Here is a 19,680-nt window from a genome sequence, read left to right on the forward strand (position 1 = left end):
GGGACATATGAAGTAGGAATATGTAATTAGTTCCTTTGACACCCACATGTGACATTCCCTCTCACTTGTCTCAACCTGGAGAACGAGGCAGATTTCACTTGTGTGCTAAAGATGGGCAGCACCAGGGAAAAGGGGTCCAAGGGCCAGAAGCATCAAGGACATTAGTTCCACTGGGGTCAGGAGAGCTAGGCCAGAATGGATATAAAGTACAATAGTGGACTGATGTGTGAGTCTCAGCCAGCTAAATAAAAGAAAAACAGTGAAAACCAGAAGGCAGGCAGAAGCTTAGAAACCAAGATCCTGCTTAGCAAGGCAGTGTGCAGACAGGTAAAGTAACATGGATGAGAACACCTGGCACAGTGTTTAGAACAAATACACCCTATGTTAGTAGGCTGCAGTAGCTCAAGTGAAGGGACCGGATTACCATATACATATGGAGGGGCGTCCAGATGGCTCAGTTGGTTAAGCATCCAACTCTTGGTTTTGGCTCAGCCATGATCTCATGGGTCATAACATCGAGCCCCGCCTGGAACCATTCTCAGCGGGGAGTCTGTTTGAAGATTCTCTCCCTCTGTTCCTCCGCCCACCCTTGCACATGCATGTGCACACACACACACACACACGTGTGCATGCATGCTTTCTCTCAGAAAAACAAATTTCAAAAAAAAGATACATATAGAATAGTAAAGGAATGGAATTGCGAGGAAATCCGAGAGCAGAAGCCACAATAGGATCCATAGAGAATGGGGTTGGAATCAAGGTGGGTCAAAGTATCTCCGCAAAGGTCTATGTGTTTCCATTAATGTGACTGAGCTGCAGCACATGTGACTGCTCCTTTCTCATATTCTACAGACTAGAAAGTTCCTTCTGTGCTTCCTGGTCAAATTCTGAGAGAGGAGACCTGAGTGTTCAGCTGATAACTATTGTCTTAGGCAAATCCCTTAGCAGAAGGGTATCAGAGGTTACCGGCATACTTATGGATGAATGGCCAGTGGGGCCGAGCAGTAATCCCATCACCCCTGGGGAAAATAAAAAGCTGCGCGGGCAATTTTAGTTAGAAGAGAAGGTTAGGCATAGAAGGCAAATTAGCTGAATTATCGGTGAATGTCATTCCAGTTTTTATGTGACTGAATTCCTGGAGAGGCAAACAATGTCAGGGTCATACAGTATTTGATGACCACTTTGGCATTGCCCAATGAACCAGTCTTAAGGGAGGTTAGCTTGGAAGCTTGTACCGCTGATAATTGAAAAGATAAGAATTATCCATTTGAGAAAGATTCTAAAGGAAAACAGTTGAGTGTTTTTGTTGGCAAGAAACTTCATATGAGTCATAGGTGTGCTATGGCTCCTCCCAAACTAAGGCAATTTTTAAAATTCAATAAATAATAAATAATGACTTAATTGTAATAAATAAAAACTACCGCACCTCAAATGTAAATTACAGTACTTCATAATTTAATGCATACAATCTAGTGTGCTCAGTCACTGGAAGTTTCAGTTCTCTGCAATGCTTGGAGTGTACTCTTTCATTCACTGAACACCTTTCTTGATGCCTGTCATGGGAAGTAAAAACAAAACAAAGCAAAACAACATGCTCTATTCTGGGCTTGTTCTTTAGAGAAGCGTTCACAAATATGCATCCAGGAATGAGCATCAAGATGAGGAATAGATAAAGGACTAATCCCAAAGGAAGGAAAATTGGGGCCACATGGATGTCTTAAAATATTTGGAGTACTTATATACGGAAAGGGTACAGGGCATTCATGTTTCTCAAGACAGCAGAACTGAGTACGTGTATCCTATATGGTTAATGCTGGGCAGGGTCTGAGGAGGCATTTAGCCCAGGGAGTGCAAATCATTTATCATCCGTTTGCCAGCTCCAAACAATTAGTAGCAACCACCTGGAACGGTGTGTTGAGAAGGATTCTGAGGCCCAGTCCTGAGCTCACTGAAGGCAGCAGACGCTGTCATTGACAGTGATGTCTGTTGTGAAAGAAAAGGGACGTTGCTACTTGGGTACCATGTATTTCACATCATTGATGTGGCCCATAGGTTCCTAACCTCTGCACCTTGGATCCCTGGGAGAACACAAAATTATTGCAAGAGCTAAACAAACCCATATATGCAGCAAATGGTTGTGACAAACTGAGTAACTGATACATCTTACACAATATGTGCTATTTTACTAATTATATAGATGCATTATGATGATAAAATATTAATTTACTTAAAATAGTTACTGAATTCATAGTAGCTTTTGGTATTGTATTTTCTCAGTCAGAGGACTTAAAACATATAATTCTCTTACATGGAAGTTGGGACAAGAAATTTAGAATTTTAAGAAAAATTCTTTTTAAAAAAAGAACTCGTGAATTTTCATTTTCCAGATGAGAGAATAAAGCCTAGCCATAGCAGGTAAAATTATGCATGTATTTGTACATTTCTTTGATTAATGTCAGTAAGATTTATAAGGGCAGGAAACACCTTTTTTTTATTTTTATTAATATATACCCAGTTCCTGGCACATTGCAGAAGCCCGGTATCTGTTGAATGAGAGAACAAACCAAGGTCCTCCCAGTTAATTAGTGGCAAAAGTGGTTCCAGAATACACAGCTCCTAAGTCCCAGGCTGTAAACTATTTCGATCCACTGGATTGTTTCTCCCAAAAGAAGGGAGAGAGAATGTCCCATTTTAACAGTTCAGGAATTTGGATTATACAATACAGCCCGATTATAGTAAGATTATAGATTATAATTATATCTATATAATCCGATGATAGATTATAATCTATAGTCCAGTAGATCTTAACCAGCATGTTCACCAGGAGCAATTGTAGGGCTTTTAGAAAACGTACATCCCTGAGTCCCATTCCCTGGAGAGTGTGATTCAGCAAGTCTAGACCAAGGTTCAGCATCTGTAGATTGTAAAAACTCTTTGGTGCTTCTGATAGAACACCCTGGCTCAGAAGCAGTGCTCAATGTCCTTGCTTAAAATAATCTATAGTCGAGGTATGGAGTAACTTAGTCCCCGCAGGCCTAGTTGTTTAGTTCTGAGTAATTTCTTTCTGAAAGTTATAGCTGTATATTCCAAATAATCCGTTTTCCTGAAGAGTCTCTTTGGAAGAGCTAGAATATTTATCTGAAAATTCCTCCAGCTTCCCATACTCTTTTGGTTTGGGTGCAGAGCTATCAACCCTGTAAGGTCAAGCTTTCTGATGAGATTTCCAGTATATGCTTTTGTAAAGCATTGGAAATGTGGCAAGAATAAGATTTCTCATGGTATTTCCACTTCCTGTTCCAGCCACCATTACTAAGTGAAATTTAGGCTTTGGGAGAGGGGGTGAATTGACAAAAAATGTTCTCTTTTAAGTATTTCTGTCCTTAGGGTGTTTTTTTAGGTTACTTTAGGTATTTTAACTTACCAGGAAAAACAGAAGATGTTTTTCTCTGTTCTCAGCCTTGGGCTAAGGAATGTACAAATCCTGAGCAGAAGAAGGGAGAAGCTTCCTCCACCCTCACCCTATATCTCTTCTGAGGGCCAGAGCTATCATAGCTGCTGGCTTAGAGGGTCCTAGGGATGGCCCTTTCAGCAGCACGTGAGCCCTAAGAAACAGGAGGCCTCAGGTGAATGCTTTTGCAGAACTGAAAACCCATCTCTGGGGGCTTCCTTTACTCAACAGTCAGGAGTTACATCCTGAAGATGTAACTTGCACAGAAGAACCACCCTTATTCAGGGCAGCAAGTACATAAATTATATTCACTAAGGATTGGAGAGCTAAAAGTATCTCTGCAAGAATAACCTGATCCAATAAGAATGCCAGAATTGCTACTATATTTGTACAGATGCTATTTGGTTTACAGAGCAGGACTTGCGCTGGGTACATGAAGGCAGGGCTCACTGGAGAATAGCAGCTAAAAAGGAATTAAATTAGGATCCACATGCATAATGACATCACACAGACTGGGGCTCATTTCCCTCCAACCCCATCCCCCTCTCCATGCACTCTAAACAGTAGTGTGGGAAGCCAGCTCATCCTAGCTCCCAAAAGCCAATTGTTGAATTTTTAAGATTTTGCGAACCAGTTGTTGAACATAGTCATTATTAGAAATTAAATTATATCAACTTACAATCATATTAAAACCCAAGGTAATAAATACTCAAAACTCATTCCTTCCCAATTATTTTCTTACATTTTATTATTATCTGTGCTCTGGAGGTTAGTTGCATTTATTGTGTCCGTAGGAGGGAAATGAAATACATCACTGGAGTTAGCAAATGCCACAAATCGGGCTCCCCTCCCCTTGATCCCCCACCACCGGAGAGCTTGTTGTGAAATATTTCCCTAAGGTATCAAGTTGATAAAATTTGCCTCTATGTAGGAGAGCCCATCAGAATACCTCTGTTATTTTATTGCATGCAGATTCATAACATATGCTTATGATTGCATATTTCCTTGTTTACTTGTCGGTTATTTCTTATGCTCTGGAACGTAAGTGCCATCAGTCAGCGACTATGTCTGGGTTTTTTCAGTGCTGTGATTTGAAACTAAAAAAGTGCCTCACTCCACACAGAGTAGAGAGTTAAAGGAGTAAAGAAATAGATGTCCATAATTTATTTCTTCTTGGTAAGAAAGCTGAAGTCAGTATTCATGTTTGAACTCATTGATTCCTCTCTAATCATATTATTACTGAGTGTTTAGAACCGTGCCTGGCACATGCTAAGTAGCATATAGATGTTTACTAGATAAAAATCAAACAAGTCATCTCCCTACAACAGCCAAATTTACAGATGAGGAAATTGAGTTACGATTAGGTTAGTAACATATCTAAGGTCACAAAGCTAGTAAGTGGCAGAGCCAGGATTCAAACCTGGATAATCTGGCTCCATAGTCCACGTGCTCAGCCACCGTGCTGTGCTGCCTATGGCTAATTACTCCAGTGATGGAGACACCTGGTTTGTGTGTGGCTCTGGGGGTGTGGCCCATCGGAGAACACACTTTGGAAGCTGGAAGACTTGAGTTTGAATCTCAAATTTACTATTTTTGAGGCTGTTTCTTCACCTCTAAAAGGGGGATTATTATTCCTCCAGTTTTATAGTTATTATAAGGATTAGAAACAATATCTCTAAACTGCTTTGCCCATGCTGGCACTAAATTAAAAATCATCAGCTATTAGCTGTGACTTTGGTGAGGCTACCTATAGGCATGGACTCCCTTTAGTCCTCAAGTCTCAAGCCACATTCTCCCAGCATGGCTACTCCATGGCTGTTATGTAGATGGAACAAAAGAAGCCACCTTCTTTTCTTTTCTTTCTTTCTTTTTTTTTTTTTTTAAAGATTTTATTTATTTATTCATTCATGAGAGACAGAAAGAGGCAGAGACATAGGCAGAGGGAGAAGCAGGCTCCCTTTGGGGAGCCCAGTGCAGGACTCAACCTCAGGACCCCGGGGTCACAACCTGAGCCAGAGGCAGACCGACGCTCAACCACTGAGCCACCCAGGTGCCCCTTCTTTGTTCATGTCAGATTCTCCCTGAGGTGGGACTAGGACTAGTAGCCAACAGTTAAAGGAAACCCTGCTCAGGTCCGCATAAGCACTTTCCTGATCTGTCTGTCTCTGGAGCTCTGCAGAAGCAGATGACCTCCACCACCCCTTTCAACCCACTGCCCTTATCACTGGATGTGTGCTGCCTTTCTTTATCTGGTATGGCTAAAGGGGTTTATTATTCCTGACACTGGGCGTTTTGTAGGTTTTAGTGTTTGGGACCTGGAATGAGAGAGGGAGACAGGAAGGAAGGAAAAAAGGAGAGAGGAGAGAATGAGATACAGAGAGAAGAGAAGTTGAGAGTCATCAGAAGAAAAAAAACAATGCTGAATTTGGGAGAGACAGTGAATCAAAATGGATGGAGAGTTACCCCAAGCCCTTGTGGGTTAGAGATCATTAAGAAGAAAGCTGGCTCATTCCCGTATCTTGCCGGCAGTTTTGCTATGTGACAGGCACCATTCAAGTTGAAGATGACTTTCTCAGGGCAGTGAAATAAATTAAGGAACTCCTCCAGAGTCATACAACTAGCAAATGGCAGAGCCAGATTCAGTGCCACTCCCCTGAATCCAGCCCTTTCCATTTCCCTACAGCTGTCTGTTCTGTGTCTTTCCTCAGGAATACGATGGAAACCAGAGCAGGAGGTTTCCATAACCAATCATTATAATTTGTCAGAAAGCCACACTGCAGTTCAAATAGACAAGCACATTGTCATTCCCTGCCATATAAGGAAGCAGGGCTAAACACCATTTCTTTCACTACTGATAATTCGAGTGGGAGACAGGATGAGAATCTAGGACTATAGCAGCTTAAAAAAAAAAAATTAAAAGAAGCCTGCAGAAATACTTCTGTGTTCTCCTTTCCTGGTAGCAGAAATAGTTTAACAAGCAGGTTATACACTTTTCCCTGATTCAAGGGAAATATTCTGGAATTATGTACTGAAAGATGAAAACTCTTTGGCCAAAAGTATGAGTTATTTCGTTTTTGATTATGTCACATTTAGAAATTCAAAAGGCCGAGACAGAGCTGGTTCTACGAGGCTCAGGTAGGAAGTCAGGGGCTGTACCTCTCTGCATGGGTTGCCTCAGGAAGTTAGAGTCCACTCATCTTGCCAGCTGTTCTGAGAGATAGTATTTTTTTAAAAAAGATTTTATTTATTAATTCATGAGAGATACACAGAGAGAGACAGTCTCCCTGTAGGGAGCCTGATGCGGGACTTGATCCCAGGACGCCGGGATCACACACTGAGCTTAAGGCAGATGCCCAACCACTGAGCCACCCAGGTGTCCCTCAGAGATATATTTATTAATAAGTCTTCACATATAAGTTTGACCTTCCTGCCTCAAACTCAGAATATTCATGTGATCACCCTTGGCCTTTAACAATCAGTCACAGTAGGGGTTTGAGAACATAGGCCCTATAACCAACTTCATGGAAGGAGAAGCAAGGCATGAGCAATTGAAATTATTTCCTAAGGGTCAGCCAGTTCAATCTTGCCAGGGGGCAGTGCCCACTCTTTTAGATAACTCAAAGAAGCATTACTTTGTCTTCTTGGGATATGGAGAAAATATAGTCTGGGCAGCTTCTCCTAGCTCTCACATTGACCAGATTACATCTGAGGTATTAGTTCCCTAGGGCTACTGTAACAAAGCACCACAACCTGGGTGGCTTAAACAATAGAAATGTACTGTCTCACAGTTCTGGAGGCTAGAATGCCAACATCGAGGTGTCAGCAGTGTCGGTCCTTCTGAGGGCTCTGAGGGAAGGATCTGTTCCAGGCTTCTCTCCTTGGCTGGAAAATGGCCATCTTCATGTTCACCTAGCATTCTCCCTGTATGTGTTTCTCTACCCAAATTTCTTCCTTTTAAAAGACACCGGTCCTGTTGGATCAAGGCTCATTCTAATGACATCATTTTTGCTTGATCACCTCTGTAAAGACCCAATCTCCAAAAAGGTCACATTCTCAGGTACAGGGGTTAGGACTTCAACATGAGAAATTTGAATTCAACCCATAACCCATAACATGCTCCAGTTCAATCCATAAGGTGCTCCAGTTCAAAATGGTGATACATACAGCTCTTTTCTGAACCTCTAAATGCCAAAGACCCTATTGCTGATGGTATTCCATCTTCCCTCTGGGTTCAGGAACTGCTTAGCTAGAAATTACTGGGCCTTTTGAACTTGCCCTTGACATTTACCTTCTGACTTTTGCAATACAAAATTCGGACCCAGTAAAAAGTCAAAGGAGGTCTCAGACGTGATGCACTGAAACGCAGCTTCACAGACTGTGGCCTATCTGTGGACACCTGTGAAACCACAGTAGCAGACTCTCTGGTAGGCAGCCATCAAAAGTTGGGGAGAGGGCTTGATGAGAAGGCTTGGAGGAGGCAGCCTGTGAGTCTGAGAAGCAGAGCCCTAGGAGGATGTAAGCAGCAGCTGAGAGGACATCGTGTGGGCCACTTCAGGGCAGAAAGCAGGGATGGCTGTTTTCAGCCATTTTTATATGTGCTGACTATAACTACGAATCCCCACATTCAGGGGAAAATACTAGAAGCCTGTGCATATTTGTGCTCTGAATCATTCGTCTTTTGTCTTCTATTTCTTCTGAATTCATCCTTAAGTTTTTATATACCCTTCCTCCCAGTGCTCTTCCTAGGTTTATCTGTGTTGATTACAAATTGCCCACATGTGGGACACCTGGGTGGCTCAGTGGTTAAGCATCTGCCTTTGGCTCAGGTCATGATCCCGGGGTTCCGGGATTGGGTCCCGCATCGGGGTCCCTGAAAGGAGTCTGCTTCTCCCTCTGCCTATGTCTCTGCCTCTTTCTCTTTGTGTCTCCCATGAATAAGTAAATAAATAAATAACTTAAACAAAATGCCCACACACATCATACCTTGTCTCCCAATCCCTTTCTTATTTAGCCATTGTTTCCCATAACTCCTCCTTTCAAGCTTTCTGTGGTTCCATTTCCTAGTTCTAGTCTTATTTATGGCTATGTCCTGCCTTAGGCCAGAGGTGGTGGATAAGAAGGTGACTAGGCCATTTATTATCCAAACAGGGACACTTGGGAGAGGGAAAGGAGGAGCTATTAATAATTTCCCTAAAATAACAGTCTTAAATGGCGGCTGTCCCAGGCAAGCCGGGTTGGACAGTTATCCTAGCCATCGTGCATTTTTCTGTATCCATAGACCTCACTTCACCTAGCAACCACTCCTTCTGTTTCTGTACCTTAAAAACAAAAAAATTTGCATTCTGTTGTTGGTTTTTTTTTTTTTTAATTTCCACCCCAAGAAACTCAATGTCTGGTGTTGTTTTCCCTTATCTACTCCTCACTTCTTGTCCCTCGGGGCCTCTTATCTCCCTTTTGTTTTGTTACAATCTTGACTGCATCTCAGGGAGGCCACTTTGTCTGCCATTAAACATGCAGGACAGATTTCTTGCATGTCTGAACACGCAGATACACAAAACCACCACCACCATCAAATGTTGCAAGCTGCCTTGGGTCTCAGATGAACCCTTATGGGACTGTCCACCACTTCAGCACCTTTGCCCAGAGACTAGAACAATCTCTACGTTGTGTAAACAGCTGTGTCTAGCACTGTCATGTAGACACATGCTGTGTACATGTCTGGGATGTTACAGGATGTGTTTCTGATGTGTGTACCTGTGTGCAGAGTTGAAAATATATGGCCTGAAACATGAAGAGAAAATAAGAATCCAAACTAACTGTGCATTGCCTTCATTATGGCTTTGGTAATCTGGGTTGTTTTCTCTTCAAAGGCAATGATGTACCAAAAAGCCTGGCAGTGCTGTTACCGGTTTAATGTAAGTAGAATAAACTTCAGGGCAACAAGATAGAATAAATATTGGCTTAAGTCCCTTTCAAGTGTAGTTCTTTTTATGATTCAGTCATGTGCAACTTAGGGTTCATTCTGAAAAATCACTTCCATTATCAATTCAGGCCATGCCAGGAAAGCCTGAACCTCCTTCTCAACTCTCAAATGAGAAAGGCAGACATTCTCCTTTCACAAACCAACCCATAGCTATCTGAAAAACTTGCCAGTTAGAGCACTATGTCAACTGGATAAAGCTATTTTCCTTTTTATCTATTTGCTTACTTATTTTAGGGTTTTGGCCATAATTTTCTTTCTCTCACAAATTAATGAATGAAGGAAAAAACAAGAAGATACTTTGTGGAAGGGAATAAGGGTTTTTTAAAGTTTTCTCCTTCCTTTCTTCTGACCACCTTCCCTTTGCTCTCCCCATCGTCCTTCTCTTTTTTTCTTCCCCTTCCTTCTCCTCCTTTCCTTTTTCCTCCTCCTCCTCCTTCTATTTTTTGTTTCTGCTCCCATTGAACTGTACAGATTTGGAAGTGTTCTATACTGTTGGCAGCCATATGCTTTAGCCATGATGCCCTCATGTCTCTGTTGCTTAGATGTATCTTTTTAAAAAGATTGATGATAAGAAAAGGAAAAATCAGAATATTTCAGCCACATTCTACAGTTTACAGTAATGGTGGAATGGAAATATATACCCAAGAAGCTCTCTGATGCTGTAAAACTGGACAGAGTGATTATATCTGTCAACCTGGGACTGCTAACCTACCTGTGTTTGAGGAAATGAGAAGTATGGGAGTTAAGATTTTTTTTTTAATTTTCATGCTTTTCCATATTTCTGTTCTTAGATATGCTGTTGAAATAAAACAATTACTCTTTCTGTTGGGAATAGTTTCTAGCTTGCTTGTTCTTTTTCCTGAGAGTACTTGCAGTGAGGTTTAAGTTTTTTAATTTTGGCTCTTACATTTTGCAGGGGCCTCAGATTCCAGGTGGTGGTCTGGTAGAAAAGTGGCCCCAGTTCCTGGCTCAAGTCCACAGCTGATAGTCCATGTGACTTCAAATCAGACTCCTTGGGCCTCGACAATGGCCTTTCCCCTTTTCTCTTTTAGGTGGCAAAAGATCTTCAAGACATGGTTTTCTTTTTCCTTTGAAATATGAAGACTGTTGCTAGTTAGATTTTTTTTGAAGCTATAAGTCATATATTCATATAGGAAACTCTCTAGATTCAAAGTTTAGAATTTGAGATTTCCAAAACTACCCCAAGCATGACAGCTTCGGGTGACTCTTTCTGGGGCTGCCCAATCACCAGTTTCAGCCTTTCGTCCCCCCCCCCTTTTTTTAAGCTCCTGGGGCAAGCATATTCCTTTCCATCCTTGCCTTTGAAAGCAATATTGACAATTATCTTGTTTGAGACCATCTGAAACTCCAAGGCAATAGTGAAAAGGGATCATTAAGACAGATTACCATCCAAATTGAGCTTTTTTTTCTTCAGCGCAGTCAGAGAAGTTTTTTATAAGCTTTATCTGAAACCAAAGGATCTTGTCACTCTCAGATTTACTAAAATTGCCTTTCATCAGCATTTACATTTCTAACACATGAGATCATTTATGTGAAAGTGCTATGCCTTGTAATGTCGATGATTATAATATCTATAGCCCTATATATTAAAGTTTAAAAATGCTCTAGGAAACTAAGAAGAAGAGTGGAAGAAAAGCACGTTTGATCCTAGCAAATGTGTTTGGGGCCAAGCTTGCACAAGCAATCCTATGGGCAGGTCAAATTGTATATTTTTATTATTTTTAACATAAAATTTTATTTTGGAATAGTTTTTGGATTCGCAAAAGATTTGCATGAATGTTAGAGTCTGGTATGCCCTCACAGTTTCCTGTGTTAATGTTACTGAGCACATTTGTCACACTAATGAAACGGCATAGATGGCATCATTAATACAACTTCACACTTTACTTGGATCGTCTTAAGCTTTGCCTAATGTCCTTCATATTTTTTAAGTCCCTTAAAGCAGAATAATGTTTAACATGGTAAAAATTTAACATGTACTTTATGGAGATATTGATGGAACTTGTACTCCTTGAGTGAGAACTGCATAAGCAAGCTCTTTTCTCAAACATATGCTAACCAGCAATATCCTGAGGACTTTCCACCTGAATACCTGGGGCTACCTCTCTTCTCTGGTTGGTCGCCCTTGAGACCATTAGCCGATTCCTTAACCTGTTCCTCACTGATGCCAGATACTGGAACCCTATTGCTGCTGTTTTTGAGGCTGGCCATCCCAAACATATGGCAGTATCTAGCAGCACCTACCACTGCCATTTTAGTTTTAGACTGACACATTAGTGTGACAGAGTTTGCCTAGTTGTTGAACAGCTGAAACTCTGCTCTTAAGTTGTATCATTCCAGTTACTTCTAAGAGCTTTGACACTAATGAAGGGAAAAAAGGACCTGATCCGTGTTCCCCCAAAATCTTGAAATCTATAGATCTTGGCAACTTAAAAAAAAATCACACAGCTTATGAAAAACATCTATTACTAAAATATAAATTATGGAGGGGCTTGCTTTATAGAAATCATCTCAATATATAATAGCCTCCAATATAAAACTTTCTTTCAGTTAGCAGCAGATAATAGCTGAAATAATCCGTTTAATTCAGTTTCTGCCTTTGAGCAGAAGTCAAAGGCAGGTGACTCAATCCTCTGGGACATCACTTCTTATAGTGAATGGGTTGAACTAAATATGGTCTCTTCTAGTTCTATTGTTGTTTGGATTTGTGACTTTATAACTTTCCCTCATCGGAGTCGTCATTGTCCTTTCAGTCAGGGTTGCTTCCTTTAGGGGCAAATCACTTTTTGGAGGGGAGGAGCTAAATTTAGTTCAAATAGTAATTACAGATGAGTTGCCTTCAAGGTAACTAATTTTTTTGATTCATTGTAGTTGGTTTGTTTTTAAAGTTGTTTTGTATAGAGATACAACACATACAATGGAATCAATAAAGATTAAAATATATAATGATGAGGAACTATTGGTATCTTTCTTAGTATCTCCATATAAAGAATAACTGGAAGAATCCATTTATCAATGAGTGAAACTAATATTTTTGACTCAAAGGTAGTCTTTAACACCTCCCAGAAGCAACAATATCAGCACTTTGAGTTTATTATTTAAGTATAAATGAAGCTGGTAACAGACACCTTTCATAAAATGAATGATTGGATCAAGTCTCTGGAACATATCAAAGTCACAGAAGAGAGTAAGAGCTGAAGGCTTGGGGTGGAAATGGTTACTAGATTTAGCCATCTGCTTTGGTGTCTCCTGTTCCACATGTAGCTATATAGTTTACATAAAAATATCTCTCCAGAGGATCAGAAAGAACAGATTTATGGAACCAGATGTGAGTTAGCATTTCTACAGGTGTGGCTCTGCAGCTGAAAGAACATGTTGTACCAGGGATGGAGTTTCTTATTATGTAATCAATATAAATTACCACTAGACTTTTATAGAGGTTGATAAAGCAAACATGTGTCATTTGGATTGGCCTTCTGGTATATAAAGAGAACCTACTTCACTTGGGAAATAACGTGAAAAAATGCACCATTTAGTATTTATAAAAGACTTGGTAGCAAATACTGTCACAAGGATCAGACAAAGTGGTTCCAGTTTGCACACAGAGGGAATAGCTGGTGATTTGATGGAAATGGTGTTTGCCTGTTCTTCTTCATCAAGAAAAACAAGGAATGGTTCATAAATATTTATAAAATCTCTCAATATCTTATAGGAAAGGGCCAGTAGGATGCAAATAACTGCAATATTGGGGGAAAAAGCAGAATATGAGAAAAATTATGAAAAGGAGTGGAATTAGGTAAACTAAAGAGGCAAACACCCTATTGAAAAGGTAAAGGGATGCCTTGGGTGGCTCAGTGGTTGAGCCTGTGGCTCAGAGCGTGATCCCGGGGTCCCAGAACTGAGTACCACATCAGACTCCCTGCATGGAGCCTGCTTCTCCCTCTGCCTGTGTCTCTGCCTCTCTTTCTGTGTGTCTCTCATGAATAAATAAATAAAATCTTTAAAAAAAATAAATAAATAAAATGGTGCAGAAAGTCAGGGCCATAAAAAGAGATTAATTTGGTAAAATGCAGATCATTTTGACAAACACAAAAAGAGAATTTAAAAAATTCTAGACAGAGTCAAAATGTTGTTGGTTAATTAACTTAGTGTGACTAGTGTAACACACTGTTTTGACTTTTTAAAAAGACTGGGTGCTTTTATGCTAGATCATGCAATAAAACAAAAATGAACACTTCAACCATTTTCATTTGCTTAAGGCTCTTTTGATTTAGTTTAATTGTCTTGTTCAAATCTCTTATATTCTTACTCATTTTTAGAAATTTCTTAATCATTATGTTCCAGTATGTCAGTATCTCCTGGAAAATTGTGAATCTGTCCATTTCTCCTTATAAAGTTAGTCATTATTACTGTTAAAATTAGTTATATGTTTCAAGACTATATTGTTTGATAAGTTCATGATTTTCTAATCTTCCTGAAGTATTCATTTCATCAAATCACCTTAAATTCTATTTTGCCTTCTATTAAATTGCTATGTCTTCCTTTCTATTGCTACTTATTAAAATTTATAAATTTTAAGCCTTTAATTTTCAATATTTTTTGTAATTATTTTAAAGTGGGCCTTTCATAAATATTATGTGTATAAATTTCTAAATATAATGCAGAAAGATTTTTGTCATTTGCTTTGTGAAATAAAACCATTATATTTATTATGGTTAATGATATATAGGATGTCTGAAAAGTCAAAACATAGGATAAACTTAACTTTAAACAATGTTAGTTACATTTTCAAATAATTTGTTCAATATATTTTTCTTCAAGTGTCAGACAGCAAATTTAAAGCAATGGGTCCAGGGGCACCTGGGTGGCTCAGTTGTTGAGCTTCTGCCTTTGGCTCAGGTCATGATCCCAGGGTCCTGGGATTGAGTCCGGTATTGGGCTCCCCACAGGGAGCCTGCTTCTCACTCTGCCTATATCTCTGCCTCTCTCTGTGTGTCTCTCATGAATGAATAAATAAATAAAATCTTTTTAAAAAATGAACCAATGGGTCCAATTATTAATTTTTTAAAAATATGATAAATACACTATTTTCCCTGGCTTTCCAGAATTTTTAGGTTATAGGTAGTGTATTTATTGTACAAGACATATTGAACATATTATTTGAAAATGTAAATAATCTACAGTATAAAAGTGCTAAGGCCTTATCTCCAGTTGTAGAAAGTTAACAAGTTATGTCTAACATTAATAAAGCCACTGTAATCAAGACAGTTCAGTATTGGTATAAGAATAGACAAATAGATCTTTGAAACAGAAGAGAAACTACAGAAATGGATGGTTTCTCACCCTTCCAACATTATTATGACTGTGTAAATATTGCTCCTAGCTGACCACATAGTATGCTGTGATTACATATAATATTTTATTTTTCTACCTTTCCTGTCCTCCCAATCATGATTAAATAATTATTCTATTTCTTTTACTTGCTTAGTTTGGTTTTCTATCACTAAGCAAACATCAAGCCCTTTCCCATACAGCCAGACACATCAGGTGTTTGTCAATTTATTTTTTTCTTGAAAGATATCCTTCCTGGAAACATCTTGGAATTTTCTAGGGTTGTTGCACAGCTAGCTGTTCTAAATCTTTACTTCACAGTCATCCTAGGAATTTCCTTCCTAGGATTGAAAGGAATTTCCTTTCCATGTGGGCTGAAATTTGAATCCTCTGCTTCCTAGATCCCACTCTTCCTCTTTCTTTATTCCTCTGTTTTGATGGAGAGGAGCATCTAGGAGTTTTCCTGCATACGGGTGCAGAGGAGACACAATTTTTTTAAGTCTCATTGATTTATCTTCTACTTGACTGATTATTTGGTTGGGCATAGAATTCTAGGCTGAGAAATCGTTTTCTCTAAAACTTCTCAAAGCATGCCTGCATTATCTTCTAGGTTATCAATGTTGATCTTAGTAAGTCTGATGCCATTTTGATTCCTAAATATTTGTATCTTGGCTGATTTTTCTTTTTCTCTCTGGAAGTATTTAGGATCTTCTTTTTTATTTGCAATATTCTGAATTTTCATGTCCTAGTATCATTTGGATTTGTATTCATTCTCTTGAACACTTAGTGGGCCTGTTGGATCTAATTTTGATGTTAATTCCTTCTCACCATTTCCCATGTTTTCTTTCTCTCTTGGGTCTCCTAAACTGATCCTCTGATTTTATATTTCTCAAATATTTTCTACTTTTCTATATCTTAGTCTAGTAATGGGAAATTTCCTTAATTTTGGCTTTATATTCATTGTTTTAAACCACAGTAATTTGAATTTCCAAGAGTTCTTTTGTTGTGTTTTTTTTTTTTTTAATTTATTTATGATAGTCACACACACACACAGAGAGAGGCAGAGACACAGGCAGAGGGAGAAGCAGGCTTCATGCACCGGGAGCCCGACGTGGGATTCAATCCTGGGTCTCCAGGATCGCGCCCTGGGCCAAAGGCAGGCGCCAAACCGCTGCGCCACCCAGGGATCCCGTTTTGTTGTTATTGTTATTTTAAATGTTCCCTTTCTGACATCCTGATCTTTTTAAAGAAATACAATAGTTCTCTGATCTCTCTTATCTCTCATTTCTTTGGAAATATCACTTATATTTTGTTATATGTTGCCTCTGTGTTCCTATTTTCTGTTTTTATTGGTCTCTGTTTTTCCTTCTTTTCTCAGAATCCTGGTGATCCTTGGCTTGTAGTCATATATGGGAGAGAGGCAATAAAAAGCTGAGTGGATCCCATTCTTTGACACAGAAAGTAGCTTTCCCCCCTTAGCCTGGAGTTTACCCATTGCTGATAGATTGCTTCTCCATTAGTAGCTTACCATGGGTAGAGTATTTCTATTCCTGTTCATAGGTGGAACATCACCTACATAGCTCTTGGCTTATGTAGGAACTCAGTTATAGTTTTGTGCCATGTTACCAATGAATGTTGCCACATGTTTAACTCATGCTAATCTCCCTGTCTTTGAATTTCCTTGACATTCTGTAACCTGGAGATGTTTCTCCTCTTGCTTTCAAGCTCATCTAAGTATTTCTAAATACTTTTCTTCTTTTTTTCTGCAACATTTTTGTGTTTGGAGCAAATAAGAACACTTCTTGGCTCTGCTTGGTCTACCATGTTAAACAAAAATATAAAGCAATTGATTAAAAATTCTTGCCTCTTATAGAACTGAGTACATTATAATATTATAATGCTTAAGTCTGCTTGTGTATTTGTTATCAATCCTCAGCCATCAATTTCATCCATAAAAAGCTTTCCTATTTATAGCATATATGTGTCAATTAGGTTAAGTCACTAGACAGATTGGTAACTTTGGGATGTTGGCCAGGGGAAATTTTTTTTCTGGTAGTTTTTGTTTTTGCTTTTGTTTTGTTTGTTTTTAAACCACAATTTGGCATCTAACCTGATAGATGAAACTGAATGCTTTGGAATATTATGATAGCTATTCCATTGCTACCTTTTTTTTTTAACTTTCAAATTTTCACCTACTTCTTCATTCAGCCTGCATTATTAGAGGAAACTTAAATTACTCTTGTGGATATTTAGCCTTGAATATATTTGAAAGGTAATTTGTTGTCTTTCTCTGAGATGATAGCTATGGTGGGAGGAAGACACTCAGAAGGTCAGTATTCTGTTTGTGTGCAAGTAGAGAACACTCATGATGGTCAGAAGAGCTAACCACTGGTTCTTATCTGTTTTTCCATGCCCAACCTCTTAAATAGGAATGATTCTTCTACAATGGGAGAAATGAAAATCCTCCTCTCTGAGGGTTATGAGGAATATGAGACTGGAGACCTCAGACTGTATATATCTTACAGCATTAGTCCAACCATACAAAATTCTCTTCATGATACCATGGCTAGTTTATTGAGGAGTCTCAATATGTTGGGGGTATTAAGACAAAATGATTTTGTTTTTATTTATCAGTAACTCTAACTCCTCTTTGTCAAACTTCCTTTTATCACTGAGAACAGGAGTCTCTTAATTACATCTCTACCCAGCTCCTAAACATCAGGAAGGGAAATGTTTATTTTAAGGTTTAAATTTCATCTCATATCTGATTCAAAGCTCTGCTCCCACCTCCACCCCATTGCTCTGAAGCTCAAGTCCAGTGGCTTAGATTTGGAGGGCTGTGGCTCTTAAACAACTTCCCTCCTTCCCAATGAATAACTCTGGAATGCTGGGGAAGGGGATAGGTGGAAGAAGGGGTCTCTACTGGACTTCCCACAATGAAGTGATCTAAGCTGATCTGTCTGGCTCTTTATGGTGAATGTCAACAGCCTTTAGTTATTAGATGTAGGCACTGCTTCCTCCCAGATAACCTTAATACCACGTGGTATGCTACAGTGGAAGCAAGTCTCAGAGACTGAATTTTTCTTATGTGCAAACATTTATTAGCAAGCACAAAAGCAATTACAAAACCTGTTCTGTACACTTAGGGAAACTTTTTCTATATTCTTTTAGTTGCTCCTTATGCAAAAGGTTCACTCCCTGGTTAAGTGTTATGGTATTCTGATGGCAAAATCAGCTTCCCTTCTAGCCAGGCTCAAATACTTTATTAAATGGGCACAGACCTGAACAGAATTCTGGATTTCTGGCACTCCTCTGGATGCAGGGTTTGTCAGATTCTTAATCCCTGTATGCACAAGGCTGGAGATGCCTATGCAAACCATTCTAGTCAACCCAATTACATATATTGAACACCTAATCATTTGCCAAGTAAAAAAATTATGTCTATATGCTTTATGTTACTTGATAGAACTTCAGGTATGAATTTAGATAATGATGTTTGAATACCAGTATTCTGCTTTCTGGAGTATGTACTCTTAACCTGGGGTCCTTCATGTACTGATAACAGTTGCTAGGGCATAGATTAATTTACACATGTATAGATTACATTGTCTACACTGTAATATTGAAAAACAAATTTACAACAATCTAATATTGATCATAATTTTGAGCTCTTTGAATATAGATAAATGAGGGACTCATTCCCACGGGATAAAAAGATTTGAGGATGAAAATAAAATAATGGCAAAAAAATAGTATAATCAGGGGAAAGGCTAACTCATATAAAATCTGTATTTACTCAGAGAATAATATTAAGGCTAGAATCCAGGAGGATTTTATATTCCTCCCAGCTTCCTACTTTCAAGCTAAAATTACCAGTGAAATTTCATGTATAATATAGGGGATAAATACTATACCTGCAAATTATATTCCTGCTACCAACCTTGCTCCTGGCCATAGAGTGGCATTGCTCATTAAACATAGTATTCTTTCTAATGGCTTCAGAATTTTTTTCAACACAGTACCCAAGGCAGCTGAGGCTGATAGATTAGATGGACAGACAAAAGAGGACCTGATATAGTACAGAAAGAGGTATATACTAGCTCTAAGACCTAGGTAAAAGTTGAACCCTTCTGTACTTCCATTTCCTCATCTATAAAATGACATGGGTGGGAGTGATATAAAAACTAAATGAAATGATATAAATAACTTAGCATGGAGCCTGAAGAGGTTCAATAAATATCAGTTCCCTCCTCTTGTAGCCACAAATTTTTTTGCCAAGCTGATATATGTTACTTTCAGCTCATGTCTTTTCCAGAATACCATTTCATCTAGAACAAAATGTACATTCAGCAGGGTACAGTTGTCTATATTTTGACTGTCAGTTTTAGCCATGTCTGTCATTTTTTATTCTCTAACATGAAAAGAGAGGTTTAGAGTAGTGACATTAGAAAACAAAGAAAATAAGATTAAAATTCTCTCAAATCAACTTTGGAGCCACTAAAATATTAATGCCTTGACAGCTTACTCACAATCGCAAAAGGCTGTGAGCCAACATTTTGCTTTGTATTGTAGAGGTGATGAGAACATATTTTCATTGCTAGAAAAAAATTAAGCTATACAGACAGAAATGGGATATGGGAGCCAAATTCCACAAGAACACCCTTGAGTTTAAGGGTTTTTTTCCCCATCTTTTGACAATATTTAGAAAACCAAAGACTATAAACTTTGAAAAGGAATCTTGGATGGCTTACAGATATAGTAAGGTCACAAAAACACTTAGTAGATACTGAATTTTTATAAAAGTATTTAAATTGATGAATATTATTCTCAGAAGTAGCATAAACTTAAGAATCATAAATGCTAACTAAAAGTGAACATATTATGACTAGTTGCCAAT

The 19,680-nt window shown here is 38.8% G+C and overlaps 1 protein-coding gene across 11 annotated transcripts in view; it reads left to right on the plus strand.

Annotated features, from left to right (window-relative positions):
* CALD1 (caldesmon 1) overlaps positions 1 to 19,680 on the plus strand; it is a 188,414-nt gene that overhangs the window by 5,030 nt on the left and 163,704 nt on the right. For 2 of the 11 annotated variants that reach the window (XM_049094656.1, XM_049094653.1), the window contains exon 2: positions 9,319 to 9,363. The exons of the other annotated variants lie outside the window; for them this stretch is intronic. The gene's annotated coding sequence lies outside the window, so the exon portion shown is untranslated. The remainder of the gene's footprint in view (positions 1 to 9,318; positions 9,364 to 19,680) is intronic. 11 annotated transcript variants of the gene reach the window in all.

The sequence above is a fragment of the Canis lupus genome, chromosome 16 (genome assembly GCF_003254725.2).
Source record: "Canis lupus dingo isolate Sandy chromosome 16, ASM325472v2, whole genome shotgun sequence".
Classification (NCBI taxonomy): domain Eukaryota; kingdom Metazoa; phylum Chordata; class Mammalia; order Carnivora; family Canidae; genus Canis; species Canis lupus.